A 22,576-nucleotide genomic window follows, 5' to 3' on the forward strand; every position below is an offset into this window, starting at 1 on the left:
GTAGTATAAGTGGCAATGGCAAAATTTGAATCTAGTTCCTCTGACTCCAAATCCAGAGAGAGTTCCTTCCACAGTATCATACTGCCTTGGGGATTGAAGGGTAAAGAAAGGAAAAAAGAAGGTGTTGTTCATGTTTTTATTCAATCACATCCAACTCTTCATGACCCCGTCTGGGGTTTTCTTGGCAGAGATACTGAAGTGGTTTGCCATTTCCTTCTCCAGTTCATTTTACAGATGAGGGAACTGAGGCAAACAGGCTTTAGTGACTTGCCCAGGGTCACACAGGAGTGTGTGAGACCAGATTTGAAGTCAAGACTTCATGCCCAGAGCTCTACCCACTGTGCCACCTAGCTGCCTCCCAACCCCCCAAAAAAGAAAGTAGTTGTGCTGTATTCATTCCCAGGTGCTCCAACATTCTGACATTCAAGTGTAGGCCTAAGTTATCTGGATTTCATTACTACCATCAAACATTTATTGAGAGCTGACAGGAAGCGTGGCAGTCTACCAGTGTATATTATATGGCTTCCATGCTCACAGAAGGCACTATCAGAGAGTTGTAATCTGGTAAGGAGTTTATAATTTAATTTAAAAGAATCTCAAGTGTGAAAGTTTACATCTTTGGTACTTTTCTTGCACCATCAGCTAAAAATCAAGAAAAAAATGTATTTTCACCCTGACCTTGCCAAAGTACTTGTCATTCAGTCAGCTCCGAGAACCAGGCATTTCTTCCCCACCCCAATTTTCATGAGATGTTAAATAGCTCCTATTGGAGCTAGATCAAATTATTTTAGTAAAGGTCACTAACAGAATGGGGTTAACATAAACATTATTAAACAATCTGTCTTATTTTGACCTAAATTTAAACTTAATTAATATTAATCTTCAAAATCTCATAAGCTAAATCAAAAATTCACTTGAATGAGTTCATTTAACTTATCATCATCTTCATTCACAACAAAGATTTTGGAGTACAGCTTTGGTTTGCTTTTTTTTTTTAACTAGTAAATTATTCCATTGCTCATATCAGATGCCTTTACTGAATAAGCTACTCTTTAACTTAGGTATTGATAGGTAAGAACTCAGTGAGTTAAAGTCTCCACACCTTAAAAAATAGAATGAAATTTTAATGCTTAGGTTTTTCTTTATGCCAGTGTTTCAAACTTTTAAAAAAGAAATAGCTGTCAGCAATATAAATTTCTAGCCCAAATTTCCATACAAGATGCAATATTTTACATATAAACTATTTCAATGCAACTCATAGTCACTACTTCTAAGATGTAAGGGGCCTTGGAGACCACATACAGCAAACTTGTTTGTGTCAATGGGCCCCTTTGGCAGTTTTGGGGAAGTCCATGGACCCCTTCTCAACCTAATGTTTTTAAATGCATAAAATAAAATATGTAAGATTACAAAGGAAACTAATTATACTGAAATAGTTATCAAAAATGTTTAAGAATCAATCAATAAATATTTATTAAGCATCTACTACGTGCCAGGCATTACACTAAGGGCTAAGGACACAAAAGGAGGTAAAAGACAGTCTCTACCCTCAAGGAGCTTATGCTGTAATGAAAGAAATTCACAGACCCCAGGTTAAGAACTCCCGATCACCTTGAACACGAAAAATATTCCTTTTCATGAGGAAACAGAGGCCCAGGGAAGTATGTGATATGCCCAAAGCCACTCACATGGATAGCAGTAAATCTGGGACAAAAAATCAAGACTCCCAATCTAATATTCATTCTACTACTTGGAACATGATGAACAAATGGGGAAAACTTCTATTATTATGATTTTTTAACTATAGTCTTGAAGAATGACTCAACCCAGGCAAGATATGAGCAAAGATTAGTGGGGTTATTTTGAAACAAGTAATTATAGTAATTTTCCTTTTATCTCATACTCAAGGCTTCTATACGATAAACTATGGCTTTATTTACACTAACAGAAAAAAGGAGAATCTCAAAGACTCCCAGAGGGCAATAAAACCAACATCATTTATATTTGACCTTGAAGTGTTTTTGGATTTACTACTTTTCAGCAAGACTATAACCCATAATACTGCTTCCTCCTGTAGCATCCTTCTAGAAGTTTTGAAGCCTATATAATAAGCTCAATCTGCCAGGATACTCAATCCATTTCACCACCGCTGGTGACCATATAGAATCCATGAATTGTAAAGCTGAAAGGGACCTCAGATGTTAACAGCAAAAGTCATAGATTTTGAGCTGGAATTGAATGAATAAAACATTTATTAAGTGCTTAAGGGCAGCTAGGTGGCCCAGTGGATAGAGTGATAGGCCTGGTGTCAGGAAGACTCATCTTTCTGAGTTCAAATATAGCCTCAGATATTTACTAGCTATGTGACCCTGGGCAAGTCATTTAAGTTCTGTATGCCTCTATTTCCTCAACTGTAAAACAGAGGAAATAATAGTGCATTCTTCTCAGGATTGTTGGTGAGGATCAACAGTTTGAGGATGAAATGAGAGAACATTTGTCAGGCACTTAGTATAATGTCTGATGCTTAAAAATGCTCCTTTCCTTCCTTCCTTCCTTTATTCCATCTCCCTCCCTCATTCTCTCCCCCCATCACATACACACACACACACACACACACACACACACATTCCCCAAGTCTTCCCTTTTCCAGGTTAAATAACCTTAGTCATCTCAACCAGTCCTGTTATGATATGGTTTTGAAGCTTCTTGCCATTCTGCTGTCTCCCTTTAGTAGACTTCTTCTCAATGTCCTTTAAAATCTAGCCCCCCAAACCATACATCCAATTCCAGAGTACAATGAAACACTTACACTATTCCTTTTGTATGCTACACTAGCCATAGAATCAAGGATACTTCTACTAATTAGCCATTTTGTCAGCCATATCATATGGAGTTTATAGCTCAATAAAACCCATAAGTCTCCTTCCCAGAATTAGACTACTTTATAGTCAACTCTCCCCTGTGCCATTGATTTCTCTGAACCTAAATGCAAGAATTGCCATTTGCCCCTTTCAATTTCATCACGTTGGTGCTAGTCAATGAAGAACATCCACTCAGTCCTAGAATAATTACTAGGTGCGGACACTAGATGGTGGTGGTGGTGCTTCCTTCCATACTCAAAGCTGCTTCCATAAGGGTTAATACGGTACCAGATAAAAGGGACCCTCCAAGCCTTTGTCCTCATATAAAAGTGTGGCTTGAAAACACACCATGATAAGGTGTTATTTCTTAACCCAATTAAGTGCTTTAAGACAATACAACTTGTACTTCGTTGTAAATAACAGCTCATATTTATATTATATTTTTCAGGTTACAAAGCACTATTTTATCACAACTCTATGAAGTAGGTAGCATAATTATTATTAATATTTCCATTTCATATAAGAAGAAACCTTAAATTATTTAACTCCATGAGTCTCATTCATCCAGTTCTCCCAGTTCATCTTTGTTTTACATATGAGGAAGAAGACCCAGAAAAGTTACCTGATTTATACTTGTCCAGGGACCTTGGACAAGTCCATTATGACCCTGGACAGATCAATTAATAACTCTGGGATTTAGTTTCACAACTATAAAACAAAGGGGTTTAAACTAAATTTTTTCCATAGTACCTTCTAGCCCTAAACCCTATGATTCATGGGGCTGGTAAATGTAAAGCAGCCAAATCTTTAACCCTAGGTCTCCAAACTCTAAATCCAGTGTTTCTTCCACTAAACCACACTGTCTCTAATTATGAAGATCTCATGAAGAGAAAATCATCAAGGTGACATAGTGGGAAAATATGCACCCATAGATCTGGGTTCTAATATCAGCTATAATTTGCTATCCACGTGACTTCCCTGAAACTCAATCTCCTCATTTAAAAAAAAAAAAAGATAGCAATAACGAAAAATAATAATAGCTAATATGTATGCTATCCTACAAGCCCTGCCTGTAGCACAGAATTGTACCAAGGATTAGGTCAGAGAAATGTTTGGTGAATGAATGTATCTATCTTAAGTGCCTATCATGTATATGAAAGGCACTGGGGGAATGACAAATCCTTAAAATTTGCATTGGCCATTGGGAAGGGTTTTATTGGAAGAGATGTCCTTAACTATTTGTTGTTGTTTGCCCTTCCTTTTCAAAGAGGACCAATGACATTGAGGATCAATGACATCAATGGGAGATGTCTTGAGTAGTGGGAAGAACAGGTTTTAACTGAGGCAGAGTTCCACAAAAGTTGTCAACCTCACTCTCTCAGAGTCTTAGAAGTCCAGGGGCAAGACAAAAGTCAAGATGACTGGTGATGGCCCAGGATGCAGAGAATAACCTTGCCATCTTCAATGTATGACCAAGCTCTAAGCACTCCACAGCTCCTATGCCAGCAGCCTTCATGGCCTTTGGACCAAATTCATCTTGCCCATTCCATCAGGGAAAGTCTTCACATGCTTGGGATGGAAATTCACCTACCTCACCTATGGGTTTGTGGCCCATCAGTTACCCTCAACCTGATTTAGCTCATCTTCTGGTTTTACTTGGGTGTGGCTGCTATGCTTGTTACAGCTTCTTGGAGCCACAGCTGGGAGCTGAGTGCCAGGTGGACACCAAAGGTGGATGAGCAGGCCTGAAAAGGACTCAGGGCAAGCCCTCACACGAGAGGTGCAACCCTCCTTGAACACTCCACACACCCTACCTTAACTACTAACCTTCTCCTTGGTTTCCCTCTCAGCTCCATCTATTCATTTCCCATCTACCTTTAGTCTTTTAGACTTTTCTGTATTTCTCCTTCTTGCCCCAGGAATCTTAGCATCCTGCAAGATCCAATCAGCCTTGATACTCATACCTCATCACTACCTGCTACCCCTCTGATTTGGATGGTGGAACCATGAACTCTAAAACCCTCATTTAAGGAGACAACCAGGGCCAGGCACCTCATTTGCCACCTGGCGTCACTCTTTTGGACTTCCTCCTACCTTTTCCCTTGCTCCTCTCCCAACTTTTCCCTTTCTTTGGTGTACTGTCTTCCTCCATTAGATTGTAAGCCCCTTGAGGACAAGGACTGTCTTAATTTTTTATATTTTTATCCCCAGTACTTAGTACAGTACCTAGCACATAGTAACCTTAATAAATGTTACATTATTATCTTAGGCAGCTAAGTGGCATAATGGACAGAGCTCTAGGCCTTGAGTCAAGAAAGACTGAAGTTCAAATCCAGTCTCAAACACTTACTAGCTATGCAACCTGGGCAAGTCACTTAAGTAAGCTCTGCTTGTCTCAGTTTCCTCAAGTGTAAAATGGGGATCACAATAGCACCTACCTTCCATGGTGGTTGTAAAGCTCAAATGAGATAATATGAATAAAGTGCTCGGCACAGTTAGTATTGGCACAGGCATAGTAATCTATTATGATTATTAATTATTGATTGACTCTACCAGATCCATGCTCATCCCTATAAGCTCTCTCTCGGCTTACCAGTGAGAGAGCAGAGTGAACCAAAGTGTGAAGTAAGTCTTAGACTCTCAACACTTCCCATGATCTTCACTCTGCTCCTAAATTTACCTACTTTTACTAAAGTTGCCCATTAGGGTAGCTACATGGGGCAGTGGATAGAGTGCCAGGCCTGGAGTCGGGAAGACTCGAGTTTAAGTCTAACCTCAGACATACACTTACTAGCTGTGTGACCTGGGCAAGTCACATAACCCTCTGTTTGCCTCGGTTTCCTTATCTGTCAAATGACTGGGAGAAGGAAATGGCAAACCACTCCAGTATCTTTGCCAAGAAAAACCCAAATGGGGTCACAGAGAATCAGACACAACTGAACAACAATAACAATAACTAAACCATTAAGAAAGCTTTGAGGGAGCAGCTAGATAGCACAGTGGATAGAACACTGGGCCTGGATTCAGGAGGACCCAAGTTCAAATCTGGCCTCAGACATTTGATACTTACTAGCTGTGTGACTCTGGGCAAGTCACTTCACCCCACTGCCTTGCCAAAAAAGAAAGAAAGAAAGAAAGAAAGAAAGAAAGAAAGAAAGAAAGAAAGAAAGAAAGAAAGAAAGAAAGAAAGAAAGAAAGAAAGAAAGAAAGAAAGAAAGAAAGAAAGAAAGAAAGAAAGAAAGAAAGAAAGAAAAAGAAAAGAAAAGAAAAGAAAAGAAAAAAGAAAGCTTTGAGCAGATTGGTTCTCTTTAGGAACAAATCTGAACTGTACCCTGCCTCTTATATCAAGTGTTCTCCCTCTGTCAGAATATTGACATTGAATGAATACTGCTCCCAATATCTAGGGGATCAACGGCCTGGATGGAACTTACTCAACACCTCCTTGTTTTGTAAACTCTGGACTAGTTACCTGAATATTAACAAACATGCATTAAAAACAATAACAGAACTTCCTTTAAAGGGTGTATCTGATGTATTAGAAATTTACTTCAAAGGAAATGATGAATCCAAATAGTAGAGACGTGACTCAAGAGGTACTGGGAAGATTTCCTCACCAAATCTTCCATTTTACTCCTCCAAAATCTCTATCCACACTGTAGATAGAGAGCCCATTCATCAGATTGATGAAAAACAACCACCTAAGGAGAATGTGCGCTCAAGTCTTTCCTAAAAAGGAGAAAAAAAATGGTTAAGTGCATTGGTTTCAAAGATCTTCTTCATAGGCTGCCTACAGAGTAAATAGAGGAAGTTGAAATGTCCCCAGAGCAAGTAATTAAGAAGAAATAGATACAGGTTTTTTATAACCCCAAAAGCAACATTTGCTAAGGCTGATACAGACTGCATAAAATCCACTCACAGATAATTAAGACAACTATGAAAGGGCATGCCCTGAAGCATAACTACAGAGAATAAAGCTAAAAATATGAAGTTAATGCCAAATTCAGAATCTTGAATTTTACACGTTATGATTTAATACATAGAACTTAAAGAAAGATAACACCTCTGATAGCCTTGGGTATAAAGCCTCAAGCCAACTAGATGAGATCACTATCTTTCAACTGTAAATTCTAATAAAGGTCTTTCATAATATTATGGAATGTAAGGACTATTTAGTTCAATGTTCCTATTCCATATGAGGAATTGAGGTCCAGAGAGGAAAGTGATTTGTCTACATAAGTAATAATGGCAGAGCCAAGATTATAGACCAGCTTTTCTGACTCCCAGAGTGTAGGATCCTCTTCACAATATCATACACAGAGAACAGGCATGACTCAACAAAATCAAAACAATCTCAAGCTAAATTTCTAAGAAAAAGACAGTGCTTGGCAAACAGTAGGCACTTAATAAAAGCTTACTGAATGACTGGTTAATGACTCAAATCAGGTATTCTTAACCTAGAGTCTATGAACTTATTTTAAAAAATATTTTGGCAACTATATTTCAGTAAGATTAGTTTCCTTTTTACCCTTGTGTATTTTATGTAATGCATTTAAAAACATTATTCTGAGAAAGGGTTCATCAGTTTTACCAGACTGCCAAATAGGTCCAAGACACAAAAAAAGGTTAAGAACTCCTTTTTCCTTGAAAGATTTTACACAAACTGAAACAAAGCAGAACAGGAGAACACTATACACAGTAACAGCAATAGTGTAATGATGAACAGCTGTGAATGGCTTAGCTCTTCTCAGCAACACAATGAATCAAGACAATTCCAAAAGACTCATGATGAAAAATGTTATCCACCTCCAGAGAAAGACCCGATAGAGTCTAAATGAAGACCAAAACAAACTTTTTTTTCACTTTCTTTGGTTTTTTCATGGGTTTTTTTGAGGAGAGGTTGTGTCTTCTTTTATAACATGACTAATATAGAAATAATTTTTGCATGATAACCAATAACATGTATAACCAATATCAAACTGCTTACCTCAAGAAAAGGGGAGGAAAGAAGGGAAGGAGAGAATCTGGAACTCAATTTAAAAAAAATGAATGCTAAAAATTGTTTTTACATGTAATTGGGAAAAAATAAAATATTATTATTAAAGTTTTTTGGTTTTTGTTTCTAAAGAACCCATTCCTCTCTACCTGCAGCTCAGCTTGGTTTCAACTCCATGGAATTCCCACTCCACCTTACAACTGAAAAAAAAATCTTTTTAACCAAATAATATTTATATATATGAAAATGTTCTTGCTTTCAATAACTTCCTTGTAATGGATTTACTGGAAATGGATTCTTATATGTAGATCATTTAACATTTTTTAATTTATCATGGCATATGGTGTTTATAACTTTTTAAGTCTAAACCTATTTTCTACTAAATTGATATCGTTACTAGCAGTTTTTATCAAATACTTAGTATTTATATAGCACTCTTAAGTTTTGCAACATGCTTTACAAATATTATCTCATTTTATCCTGGAAGGTAGGTGCTATCATTATCCCCACTTTGCAGATGAGGAAACTCGGGCTAAGAGAGTTTGGGTGCCCTGCCCAGAGTCACACCATCTTCTCACTGAAGCAGGTGGCAAAACCTTTTGTCATCAGGAAGGATGGTGAGTGACAAGTAAGGGCGTTCTGATGTAGAAGAAGGTTTAGAATAATAATTGCAGAGAATTAAAAAGGGAGGCAGTAAGAGTAGGGTGGCCAGACTGTGAAAGAGGAGAGATAGTATAGCTAAGGTTGTGCACCAGAAGATGTGACATCAGCTCATTCTCCATTTTTCTCCATGAGGTCAGTCTATCAAGTCAGTGTACTAACATTTATTAAACACCTACTATGTTCCAGGCAGGCAAAAAACAGTCTGCTTTCATGGAGTTCACAGTCTAATGGGGGGAACACATAAACAGCTATGGACAAACAAAACAAATAATGAAATTAATATTTTCCAGTGAAAATTCCCAGAGGTCAGAGATAAAGTGTGCAGCAAAAGGCCAGTGTCACTGGACTGCAGAATAAGCGAAATAAGGTATAAGAATATTGGAAAGATGCGACAAGGGGCAAGTTACAAAGAGCCCTGGATGGCAGAGGATGTTATAATTGATCCTAAAGGTGACAGAGAGGTAATCACACTATCCAAGAGCCTGACAATCGGTAGCAGGGTCCCATTGTGTGGTATGGCAGGGAAGAACATTTAACCAAGACTTCAAAGAACCCAAGTACACTTTTTAATCTTGGGTACATCATCTACACTGTCATTCAGTCTGCCTTACAGATTTGTAAGGCTCAGCTAGAATGGGACTAGGGCTGTGATTTCATCTATATGGGAAATTACTTCTACCAATGCTTCTTTTCTTCAGCCTATGCTGTTAGAGAGATGTCTCAGAGACCAAGAGGTTATCCAACAGGCCACGGGTCACATAATTAGTATATGTCAGAAGTAGAACTCGAACCCAGATCTTCTTGGCTCAAAAGCCAGCACTCTATGTTTCCATGCCTCTGGTTTCTCAGATGAAGCAATTTGTGAAAAAGCACTTTGTAATTGTTGTCATTCAGTTCTGTCCAACTTGTTCATCACCCCATTTGAGGTTTTCTTGGCAAAATAGTGGAGCAATTTGTCATTTCCTCCTCCAGCTCATTTTACAGATGAGGAAACTGAGGCAAACAGGGTTAAGTGACTTGCTTAAGGTCACAGTTAACTAAGTGTCTGAGACCAGATTTGAACTCATGAAGATGAGTCTTCCTGACTCTAGGCCCAGTGCTCTATCCACCACACTACCTTTGTAATCAGTGTTCTACAAATGTTCAACAGTGATACCACTTTACTAGGCTTTACCATATCAGCAACCTAGAATGCATTCAATCATATCAGAATATGAGAACAAGTGTAAATGAGAATTAAACTAATCCCATGTGGAAGGTCTTAAGAAACAATAATCGACACCATCCCAAACCTCTTAAAAATTTTCTGGAGACACAGTATGGCATATAGTGCATAATGTTGGAGTGGGATTCAGGAGGACAAAGGTTCAAATACTGCCTCCTCTATTTATTAGCTGTGTGACCCAGGGAAAATCGCTTAATTTCTCTGTGCCTCAATTTGCCCCTTTGTAAAATGAAGATGATAATACCTGTAAAGAAAGAAAACACGGCACAGCAGATAGAAGGACTGGCCTTGGAATACAGAAGATATAGGTTCAAGTCCCTGCCTCCTCAAAGGTCTGCTAACTTTGTGATTTTGGCCAAGTCACTGTGCCCCAGGCAACGCTTTTGAACTAAAGCTTCATTTGAGTTGCTGAAGGCTTTGTGAAGGGATCCTCTACACCAAAGATCCCGATCCTACCTCCCCCTACAAAAATACTCCTAATAGAATTCTCACGGAGTTGTTATGAATGTTTATAAAATCGTCTGCAAATTTTAAAACATCCTGAAGATAAAAGTTGAAATCAACAAAACTGAAAACAAAAAATATTGAATAAATAAATCTAGAAGCTGATTTTTTGAAAGGAAAAAACCTGATAAGCCATTAGGTAATTTGATTAAAAAGAAGAAAGAGGAAAAACAAATCAATGTTATAAAAAATGAAATATGAAATGAAGTATGAAAAGTAAAAAAGAATTAGCAATAATGAAAAATAAAGGCTATTACAAAAATTATCTTATACCTAGCTATATGCCAATAAACTCAACAACTTAAATGAAATAAGTATTATAAAAATATAAAATACCCATATTAACAAAACAAGGAAAAGGGAATTTAAACAACTCCATTTCAAAGCAAAACTAAGTTTAAAGATTTGGACTTTTATACATGCATGATGGCATGTGCAAAAAAATGCAGTCAGCTAATACCCTTCAGGAACTAAATTCCTCATTCATCAGTTCTTACTGCACAATAATATTCTATCATATTCATGTACCATAGTTTGGTCAAACCATTCCCAAATAGATATTCATCAACAATTAACAGATTACTTGGTTGATCCTGCCTTGATATTTTTTGCTCTTGGTCTAACAGGGTATTTAACCAATGGCTGCTGACTTCCTAATAATTGTTTGTATATCAAAAGTAGCATTTATTGAGAGCTTGGTAGAGTATTAAAATTCTACTGGTGTTTGCTCTCCTGTCCTTAAGATAATTTTAAGTGTAGTAGGCTTTTCTTTGTTTTTTAACTCTAAACGGATGGAGACTGGTAAATTACTGATAGACACCATTTATCTTCATATCAGAGTCCCTCATTATGTCTCCAGGGTTATTTTTTAAGCCAGCACTTGACTATGTAAAAGATAACCTCAGGGCCATGCATAGAACATGATGTCTGATTTATTTTATTTTTAGTTCATTCTCAGTCCTCTAGTGACTATAAAGAAAAGCAAAAAGCTTCTAATAACATAAACAATTCCCAGATGAGATCATGTTTGTAAAGTGCATTGTAAACCTTAAAATACAATACAAGTGCTGGTTTTCACTATTGCCAATTATCCATATACAGGTCAGCCAACTTGTTGATTGTCTTCTATTAATGTTCTGCCCTCACTGGGTTCTTTCCCACAAGCAGCATATGGTCTAGGTCACTTCTTTCTGGCAGTCATCATGAGTTCAAAGATGCTAACAAGTATTCTGAGTCAGCAGTTCTCAAACTTTGGGGGTCTTAGGATCCCTTTCCATTCTTAAAAAAAATCAATGAGGACCCCTTAAAGAGCTTTTGATTACATAGGTTACATCTGTTGGATATTTACTGTATTAGAAATTAAAATATCTGTGTTATTATGAAAATAGTTTTAACCTTGGGACCCCTTGAAAGGGTCTAAGTGAACAAACTTTAAGAACCTCTCTTCTAAGTAAACCAATAAATCTATTGCGTGTGTGTGTGTGTGTGTAGTTATTATAAGATGCACTTCAAAACCAAACTGAAATTATTATTTTTTAGTTATCCATTAATTTGTGGGTGATCTTTGGCTGCTGCTGTCTTCAACTTAGGCAGATAATGGTGTTTCTTCAGACTAGTACAATTAAGACAGTCAGATAAGGCCAACTACTAAATAGAAACACAGTGCTCAAGACATTGTGCTACAAAATATTAAATTACAAAAATGTATAAGAAGCACAAAATATATGCTGCAAGAGTGACAAAAGACACTATGGAGAAATCTAGCAAAAGCCTTTAAATTTGTACAAAGCTTTACAAAACACTTTGACAGACATTATTTCACTTGAACTTTGCAACAACCCTGTGGGGTAAGCAGGGAAGGCATTATTGTCCTCATTTTGCAGATAAGGAAACTGAGGTACAAGCCGCTTTTGATTGCCAGAGATCAATGGATCGATCTCTCTGTCTCTCTGTGTCTATCTTACACACACACACACACACACACACACACACACACACACACACACACACACACACACACACACGCAGCAGCAGCAGCAGAACCAAGACTCAAATTCAGGTGTCCTGACTGAGTCCTATATTCTTCTATCATACCACAGATATCAAACTCAAAGCCCTTGGCCAGCAACACCCCAAGTCTTACCTGAAACAGATTATAAGTGAGAAATTTTTTAACAAAATAAATAAAAATGCAATACATCATTTGTTGTCGTTCATTCATTTTAGTTCATCCAACTTTTTGTGACCCCACTTGGGGTTTTCTTGGCAAGGATACTGGAGTGGTTTGCCATTTCCTTCTCCAGCTCATTTTACAAATGAGAAACTATGGCAAGCAGGATTAAGTGACTTGCCCAGGGTCACACAGCTAGTAAGCATCTGAGGCCAAATTTGAACTCAGGAAGACTCTTCCTGATTCTGGGCCTGACCCTCTATCCACTGCACCACCTAGCTGCCCTACAATTCAACATAGGTGATATTAATTTGTAGTTTTCCAAGTCTGTGTGGCCCTTGATGCCACTGCTCTAGGCTATATTCTGCAGGTGTAGAGGTATAATTCTTATGGAAGTGGATGAGTTTCATCCATAGGAGGTATCCATCACTTCTGTGTTTAAAATTTATAAAAAAAAAAAAAAACAAAGGAAAGAACAAAGGAACAAACGAATGAGCAAAGGAGGGAGGGAGGAAGAGAGAGAGAGAGAGAGAGAGAGAGAGAGAGAGAGAGAGAGAGAGAGAGAGAGAGAGAGAGAGAGAGAGAAGGAGGGGGAGGGGGAGAGAGGAAGGAAGGAAGGAAGGAAGGAAGGAAGGAAGGAAGGAAGGAAGGAAGGAAGGAAGGAAGGAAGGAAGGAAGGACCTCAAGACTCCCAGCACAAAACCTCTTTTCTCTGAGCCTCTGTGGTCTTAAGATAACTAAAACAAATGAACAAACAAAAACCACAAAACTTTTAAAAGTATATTTTTGTGTCTTTTTCAACCAGAGAGAAACAATGAAAAGTAGCCAGCATTCTCAAGGTTCTATTTGCCAATCAATAACTATTTTTGAAGAGCCAGTTCTCCTTTAATTTGAAAATAAATAGTTTAAATGTCTGAAGTTCAGGGTATTACGGTCACCCTTAAACAAGGGAAAGAGGCGCCTATAAGAAATGAAATGCCAGCCTGTATTATATTTAATTAGAAGAGAAAAGGGTTCTGTAATTATGGTACTTTACATGATGGAAATACAAAATGAAGAGCTTTAAATGAAGTGATGTGACAAGTTCTAAAGAGCAAAGAAATCTTTATCCTCAACACTTGTGATTATTTATGTTGAGTGTCCCAGAAATAGAACAATAGCTCAACTAATCAACTCTGAAGACAAACAAAACTATCAGAGACAGATAAACAAAAAACTAAGAAAATAAGTACCCTAAACATATTTTTTACAAATGTAAAAACATATACTCATCCCAGATTTCCTGTATTAAAGAAATTTATAGCTCCCCAATTCTATAAAATACAATAAATATAAGATTTTCTCCTTTTTAATAAGTATACATATAGTAACACCAACTGCAATATTTGCCAGAAAACCATTTAGCACCATAACAGACCTAGTGCAGGCCACCCTCCAAATCTCCCAGCCCTCTTTGCCACTGCCACAGCATGGCCTCAGGACCTGAGGAAAGGTTTATTTTTCCTAGAGAAATTATTAGTTACTGGCATGTACTGTGCGCGCGCGCGCACACACACACACACACACACACACACACACACACACACACACACACATACACACACTCCTTTTCAGGAGGAAAAAAATCTTGAAATACAAGATATTATGGTTATTAGCTGGCTGTTGCCTCCAGATGAAAAATTTAGACAAGAAAAAATTTATTGTCTCTATTTGAATTCACATTTCAAAGCATAAATTCCAGTTATAAGATTTAAGAGACTTTGTCTTCTAGCATATTATACTTCTCAATTCTAAGCGGCAAATGTAGGACTCTACTTAGACCTTACCAGAATTTCTCTCTTACTCTTTAACCATTCCTTTTTCTACTTCTCTAGTGTCCAAAAAGGGAAGTAGCAAATGTATGGAAGGAAAATTTGGATTCTAAAACACTCTTGTGAATCCTCAGATCTAGGCATCATGTGGGTAAGAAAGAGTAAGATATGAAGAAACATAATACATATGCAATTTGTGTGGGGTGGTTAGATCTCCTGTGATTTGATTATTATAGGGAATTTCTTGGCAAGATAACTCCCACTACCAATACCTGTCTGAAACTTTATAAATAGAGAGTTCCCTGAGGACATTAAGAAGTGACTGGCCCAGAGTCATACTGCCAATAGGTATCTGGCCTCAGACACTAGCTAGCTGTATGACCCTGGGCAAGACCCTTAACCCTGATTGCCTCAGTTTCCTCATCTGTAAAATAACCTAGAGAAGGAAATGGCCACTCCAGTATCTTTGCCAATAAGACCCCAAACAGGGTCATGAAGAGTTGGACGTAACCAAAATGACCGAAAAACAACAATCAAAGGCTGAACTTGACCCTAGGTGTTCCCGATTGAGGTCAGTTATATATCTACTATCCCATGCTATCGCATCTATACACCACACACTCACTGTCTGTCTGTCTGTCTGTCTGTCTGTCTCTCTCTCTCTCTCTCTCTCTCTCTCTCTCTCTCTCTCTCTCTCTCTCTCTCTCGCACAAGAGTTCTTGAGCTCTAGGAGCTGTCTATTGAACTGTTCATCATCTTGATAATGGCTATTCTTCATCTATTCTTTGCGTGTATATATAGATTATATAGCACCACAAATGGACAATGAGATGGGCCCAAAATTGAACAGGGCAAAGAAAATATCCTGTTATTTTTGGGAAATCCCCAAGTTCTTTTCTAGACCTCATTCTGGAGCACAGGTTCATCTTTTTCACATCAAGGTTATTGTGGTGATGATATAATGGAACTAGTCTCTGAAGAAGTGAATGTGAGGATCCCCCAAAGGGCAATGGAGAGGGAAATGGTGGGTGTGTGAGCAGGCATTGCAACATAACACATTGCAAATAAGAAACAACCCAGGAGAAGAGGTGTATGTTTGTTGTTGTGTTGTTCAGTCATTTTTCAGTCATGTCCAACTCTTCGTGACCCCATTTGGGGTTTTCTTGGTAGAGATACTGGAGTGGTTTGCCATTTCCTTCTCCAGTTCATTTTCCAGATGAGGAAACTGAGGCAATCAGGGTTAAGTGACTTGCCCAGAATCATACTGCTAGTATCTGAGCCTGGATTTGAACTCACAATAAGTCTTCCTGGCTCCAGACCCCATGCTCTATCCACTGTACCACCTACCTGCCCATTCCATCCTCCACACATTTCTCTTAATTCTCAATCGGGCAATGAATTCCCTGGGTATCCATATCATCTTATCTTTCCCTTTATTCTATCATAAGCTTCTTAAGGGTAACACAAGAATGGCAGTCTGAAAACTGAATGGATCTCAGAAGTCATCCAGTCAAACACTTTGTAAGATATAATAATAGAAATAGCTCTGTTCAATGACATTTTCTAACGAGCATGTGAGGCATAAAACAAGAAAATAGATGTACACTTGCTAAAATTATTTGCTGTGATGGAAGAAATATAGCACAGAATCCTAGACAAGGAGGGCTTCTCTGTGAATTGTGAGGTCCTTCAGCTATTCCTCTTTGCAGATAATATTGTATTACTTGCATCAAGCCCCACCACACTGTAGAGACTGCTGGAAGAAATCTGTAATCATTCTAAGGAGTTTGGTCTATTCATCTATACAGAAAACACCAAATGGATGAAAACTGCCTTTTACGGCTGATACTGTAAGCAAACTGGGAGAGCAAGGAATAGTTTACCTATCAGATTCATGGAGAACAGAAGAATTCATGACCAAACAGGAGAGAGAGAACATTATGAAAAACAAAATGGATAACTTTGATTACATTAAATTGAAAAAGTTTTTGCACAAACAAAGCCAATGCAACTAAGATTAGAAGGAAGGTAGAAAATTGGGAAAGAATTTTTACAACCAGTCTCTCTGGTATGAGCCTAATTTCTCAAATACATAGAGAATTAAGCCAAATTTATAAGAACACAAGTCATTCCCCAATTGATAAATGGTCAAAGGATATGAACAGGCAGTTCTCAGAAGAAGAAATTAAAGCCGTCTATAGTCATATGAAAAATGCTCTAAATCACTATTGATTAGAGAAGTGCAAATCAAAACAACTCTGAGGCACCACATCACACCAATCAGATTGGCCAACAAGACAAAACAGGAAAATTATAAATGTTGGAGAACATGTGGGAAAGTTGGAACACTAATGCATTATTGGTGGAGTTGTAAAATGATCCAACCATTTTGGAGAGCAGTTTGGAGCTATGCTCAAAGGACTATAAAAATGTGCATACTCTTTGACCTAGCAATAGCACTTCTAGGGCTATATCCCAAAGAGATCATCAAATGGGAAGAGGACCCATGTGTACAAAAATATTTATAGCAGCTCTTTTTGTGGTGGCAAAGAATTGGAAACTGAGAGGATGCCCATCAATTGGGGAATGGCTGAACAAGTTGTGGTACATGAATGTAATGGAATACTATACGAAGTGATGAACAGGCTGACTTCAGAAAAACCTGGAAAGACTTGTATGGTCTGATGCTGAGTGAAGTGAGGAGAACCAAGAGAATGTTGTACACAATAAGAGCCACGTTGTACAATGACTAATATTGATAAACTTAACCCTTCCCAGCAATACAAGCATCTAAGACATCTGCAAAGGCCTCAGGATGGAATATGCTATCCACATCCAAAGAAAGAACTATGGAATTTGAATGCAGATCGAAGCATACTATTTACTTTTTTTTTTCTTCATTGAGTTTTGTTTCCTCTTTCTGGTGGTTTGTCCTATTGGTTCTAATTCTTACTTACAGCATCAGTAGTGTGAAAATATGTTTAATAGGAATGTGTATGTATAGCCTATATCAGATTGTGCGCCATTCTGGGGAGGACAGTGGGGAGGAAGGGGGAAAAAATTTTAAACTCAAAAGCATATGGAACTGATTGTTGATAAGTCAAAATAAATTAATAAAAAAAAGAAATGAGAATAGGATGTAAAATTAAAAAAAAAAGAAAATTGCCTTTTACTCAAGCTTCAACATACTTTGGATAGAATACTATAGACTTCTGTGTCTCAGGCAGACAATACCAATAGACAGTGAGAAGGACCAAGAGTCAAAGAGGAAGAAAGCAGGCTGTGTTGTTTTTGGGAAATCAGAAATATTTTATTTACTGGTTTTACTAGTTTTGCTGCATATCAACACTGTTGCCCCTGAACAAAAAAAAAAAGGATTGAGTATCACAGAGAAGAAAATGGAAAGATACAAGTTTCTCTCCACTTTAGTCCATCATCCAACTCAGCTGTCAATGATCTGCTTAAAGTACAAATCTGACCATGTCACCCTTCTACTCCTTACTCAATAAACTCCAGTGGTTCCCTATCATCTCCAGCATCAAATAGAAAATTCTCTGTTTAGAATTCAAAGTCCTTCATAACCTGTGCCCCTTCCCCTTTCCTGTCTTCTTACATCTATCCCCAAGCCCCACTGTCTACAATTCAGTGATGCTGGTCTCCTTGCTATTTCTCTAACAAGACACTTGATGTCCTGACAACTGGTGTTTTCACTGGCTCTTTCCCCATGTCTAGAATACTTTTCCTCATCATCTGTGATTCCTGCTTCCCTGGCTTCCTTCAACTCCTAGCTAAAATCTCTTACCTACAGGAACTTTCCCAATTCCTCTTGATTTGAATGCCTTTCCTCTGTTGATTATTTCCAATTTATCTTGTGTATAGCCATTTGTACACAATTATTTGCTTGTTGTCTCCTCCATTAGACTGTGAGTTCCTTGAGAGGAGGGACGGTCTTTTTACCTTTTCTTTGTATACCTAACATTGTACAATGCATAGCATATAGTGGGTGCTTAATAAATGTTTATTAATTGACATGGTGGGCAGGAACTCACTGTGACTTATAACTAATGAGATACTCCAAAGAGCAAGAGTAAAGGATTTCACCCATTAATCAAGTGACATAGAGAAGATGGACTAGTCACATGCCAAGAGCAAAGGATGATGAGTGGATGGCTATAGTGCTCTTTGCTGCATCAGGAGAAATGGAGGAAGGCTTCCATCCCTGGTGTGGACTCCCTGTGGTAAACTGAGGGAGGACATGGCCAAGAGTCTCACTAGGTGATCAGGCATGGATAGATTATGAACTGCATTATTGGAGGGAACACCTGCATCAGATCCATTTGAATATTTCAGTCCTTTCCTTTGACATCCTCTATATACACTGATAGGACAGGTACATGGTACAGTAGATAGAGTGCTGGACCTGGAGGTAGAAGACTCATCTTCTTAAGTTAAATCTGGCCTCAGACCTCAGCTGTGTGACTCTAGACAAGTCACTTCACCCTGTTTGCCTCAGTTTCCTCATCTGTCAAATGAGCTGGAGAAGGAAATGGCAAACCACTCCAGTATCTTTGCCTAGAAAACCCCAAACAGGGTCACAAAGAGTCTGACACAAACGCACATATATATACACAAACATATATATGTGTGTGTGTGTGTATATATATATATATACACAAATATTTATATATATATATACAAACATATATATACAAATATTTATATATATAAACAAGTTATTTAGATAAACAAGATATATATAAACAAGCTATTTTTTTAGCTATTATAGTAGAGATTCATAGTTTCACACGAAATCTTTTTCTGTTCCACTCTATATACAGAAATTGAGGGAGAGAAGTAATCATTAAAAAATGAATTTTCATTCTGAATTTAAACCATAAATGTGCCCTCTTTGGAGGAAAGTGGTCACTAAGCAAAAGTAAAATTTCAGACTATTCCCTGATAAAACCATCACAAATTCCAAATCGCAGTAGCCCAGTTCTTGCCCGTGGATGCCCCTTCTGCTCCCCTTTATCTCTTGGGCTCCCCTGCTCCCCTTCAAGGTTCCATTCTTTTGGGAGGGGAAGGATAGGGAGGAATCTTTCTTATTTCTGGTGCCTAGCATATATGAGGCACTTAATCATTGTTTATTGAATTTAATTGAATGAGGTGTTAACACATGCTGAAATTCTTCCCTTGTCAGGATGGGGAATGGCATCCATGTCTCCAACTAGTCTAAGGATGAAGCTTTAATCTACAGATTTTCTTGTTCTTTCAGTTGAGAAGAGTTGAGAAGCTATTCTTCACATGTATCTTCAAACTCACCATCAATCACAGAATAATGGAAAACATTACAGCAAAAACTTCAGCCAAATTGCCCAAGCTTCATCCATAATGTTCAGACCACAACTACAAAGTACGATTACCTTTAAACTGTGTTTTACAAATGAAGATTGCTCTCATTTTGCTATCCCTCAGCGTACGACATCAGAAAATACAGCATCAGAATGACGGACAAATTGCCAGGTACAACTTTTACATCCAAGTTGAATAAAGTTAGTTATTTTGTTTCTTCTGCGTATATGCCAATAACTACCTTGACAACAGGGAAAAAATCTCATTCTCAAACTACGTCACCTTTCCACATGCTTAGGCTTAATTCAATATTCATTTAAACATCTAGAAAAATACTGTTTTCTACAATAAACAGCTAAACTAACATTTAAAAGTAGGTTACAAACAGATTGCTGAGCAAGCCAATCTGAATGTTTTAGCTCTAAGAATAAAAAAGCATGCCAGCTCAGAGACATGCCACTCACTGCTGATGGTATGACCATAATGCAGAAAGCAACAAAAAATTCACCAACACCTCCGCCCCCCAACATATAAGTGCTCCATACCGTCCATTCTACCTGTTCCCTACAAGGAAGGAGCTAATTTCGAAGTGTATCCATTAGAAATTTCATAAGAGAACCACTATAATTCTTAACATCTGGAAAAATGACTGTTCTGGTACCTGTAAAGTAATTTTTAGCTCTGAATTCCAAGTTAAAAAGAGTAAATTCTAAGCCCAGCTTAGCTACTAGTTGTGTACCTTAAGACAAGCCCCTTCCCCTTCTCTGGGCCACAGTTTCCTCAGCTGTAAAATAAGGGAGCTAATCTGGATAATACATAAATTTCCTTCCAACTATAAAAGGCTATGATCTATGACATGATCATTAAACTACTTAATGAAAGATTTTATGCACACTGAATTCTTATTGAATAAGTTCTTTTTTTAATATAAATTAATTACCCCTTCCTTACACCATAGCACTACAGAGGGCTCTGGGGAGGTAAATTTTCAACTCCTCTTCTATCGTCTCCTAATTTATCTTTCCCTTTGCTCTCTTCTGTGTATGTGGGTGTTTTTTTCTTTTTTTTTTTTTAAACCTTCTTGGGCCATTTGTCTCCACACTGCAGAAACTATGGCAAAAAGTTAGCTGCTAAAATGCATATATTATCATTCAGCGCTGATTAATCACTCACCAAAATCATCTCACTGCCATTCTTCACCTTGGAAGACAACAAACACAGATACTACAGTACAGAAATTAGATAAACTGAGGCTTTACAGGAATGAAGCTGTATAGGAAGAGAAACTTCCCTTTCTGGAAGTACTCCTACAAGAGATGTGTTCAAAACCATATTTTAAAATTCTAAATGCATTCATATCAATTGGTGATGGAGGACAATACTGAAAATATCCCTTTTACTCTGAGGTAAAAAAAAAATGCCTCCCCCCAAAACAACAAAACGTTATTGGTAAACCAAGAAATGGGGAATAGCAGTTTTCGTTATCACAGAATATGTAATTCCTATTCCTTCTCCATTAAAATGTAGCAGCAGGGCAACATGTTATCTTCATTTTATGGATGGACAATTAGAATTTCAAGGGGATTATGTCTCCAGGCCCTGTCCAAATCATGATGGGTTTCAAGATTTCTAACCTACTGGAGGCTGTGAAGGTATTCTCCTTGGTGATAAGAAAGTTGTCCTCTGCTGAAACAATGATAATTTTTAATCTATGCTTGTCATTCTATAAACTAGACAGGCTATTGATTCAGGCCAGGCATCCAAATACCCCAATAACAATTAACTTGGGAACGGATGTGGGTCACTGCTGGAAGGTAAAGGGTTTTTTTTTCCTTAATCAACTTGCATCTGAAAACCAGAAATAATTTCTGAACCCACCAAATGAAAACCTTTTCAATTCAAATGTGCTTACTTCATCAACTAAACCTCTTACACATGTGGTTATCTATTCTATGTTTACCAACGTAGGATTTAATACAGAAAATCAAAGTAAGACATAGGGGGCTGTCGAAGAACAATTCTGACTAGCAAAGGTGAACCCGATATCTCTGATATTTGAACACACAATGTATTAAGTGCTCAAGTATACAAACACTTTGAGGAGGCTAGAGAAAAAGAAAATGTACCACTTTGTGATCACAAAAATCGTTAGGTTTAATATTATAAAGCACTTCAGAAATAGGAGGCATGCTCACTTTAGAAACTCATGTCAGTGGCGGCTAGCTCAGAACCGCTCATTTAGTCAATAAAGCAAGCCCCTTCCAAATTGTTTCTCACTCAGGTGGAACAAGCAGTGAACCTAATCAAGAGAGGTTATCTCTGTTTCTTTAAGGGAATCAGGAATTTCACCTGCATTTTCTTCTCATCAATATTCCCCAGTCCTTCTTCCTCCCCAATTACAAAAGACTTCAGATACTCTGTGACTGATGTGAAAACCACACAAGCTTATTTGAGCCTGACAAATGGAGTTAACATAGCTAGTGCAATCATTTCAGCTACTGAAGGATGAGTGGAAGAGGGTTAAATGCAGGATTTAACAAAACAGGATTTAGGTTTGTAACAAAGTCCACATTTCACAAAGGTGAGAAATAGAAAAGTCGTGTGAAAGATATTCAAGCCACCAAAAGACCACCCCAACAAAGAAGATACAGTTGAGACATCATCCATGCTGTAGGGTTGAAAAAAAAGATTTTATTTTTATAGAATTCAGATGAATTCAGAGTAGAGAGTGCCCACTCTCCACTCCAAAAGCAATGAAAATACTCAATGCCCTACAAAGCCCTGAAAATGGGAGTCAGGACTGGTCCAGTCTAGGTTGACTTGACCATGGACAAGAAATCATTTAACTTCTCTGAACTCTACCTTGCTAGCTATAAAATAAGAAAAATAATACTTTCACAAGAAGCAGCCTATCATGACGGTTTTAAAGTGCTAATCTCAGACTCAGGAAGACCTGAGTGCCAGTCTAGCCTCTGATACAATCTAGGTATAGACTAA

At 37.8% G+C, this 22,576-nt stretch overlaps 1 protein-coding gene across 3 annotated transcripts in view; it reads right to left on the reverse strand.

Annotated features, from left to right (window-relative positions):
* Positions 1-22,576, reverse strand: part of MAST4 (microtubule associated serine/threonine kinase family member 4) — a 781,800-nt gene that overhangs the window by 680,720 nt on the left and 78,504 nt on the right. The window lies entirely within an intron of this gene.

The sequence above is a fragment of the Phascolarctos cinereus genome, unplaced genomic scaffold (genome assembly GCF_003287225.1).
Source record: "Phascolarctos cinereus isolate Bilbo 61053 unplaced genomic scaffold, phaCin_HiC Scaffold_4;HRSCAF=312, whole genome shotgun sequence".
Lineage (NCBI taxonomy): Eukaryota > Metazoa > Chordata > Mammalia > Diprotodontia > Phascolarctidae > Phascolarctos > Phascolarctos cinereus.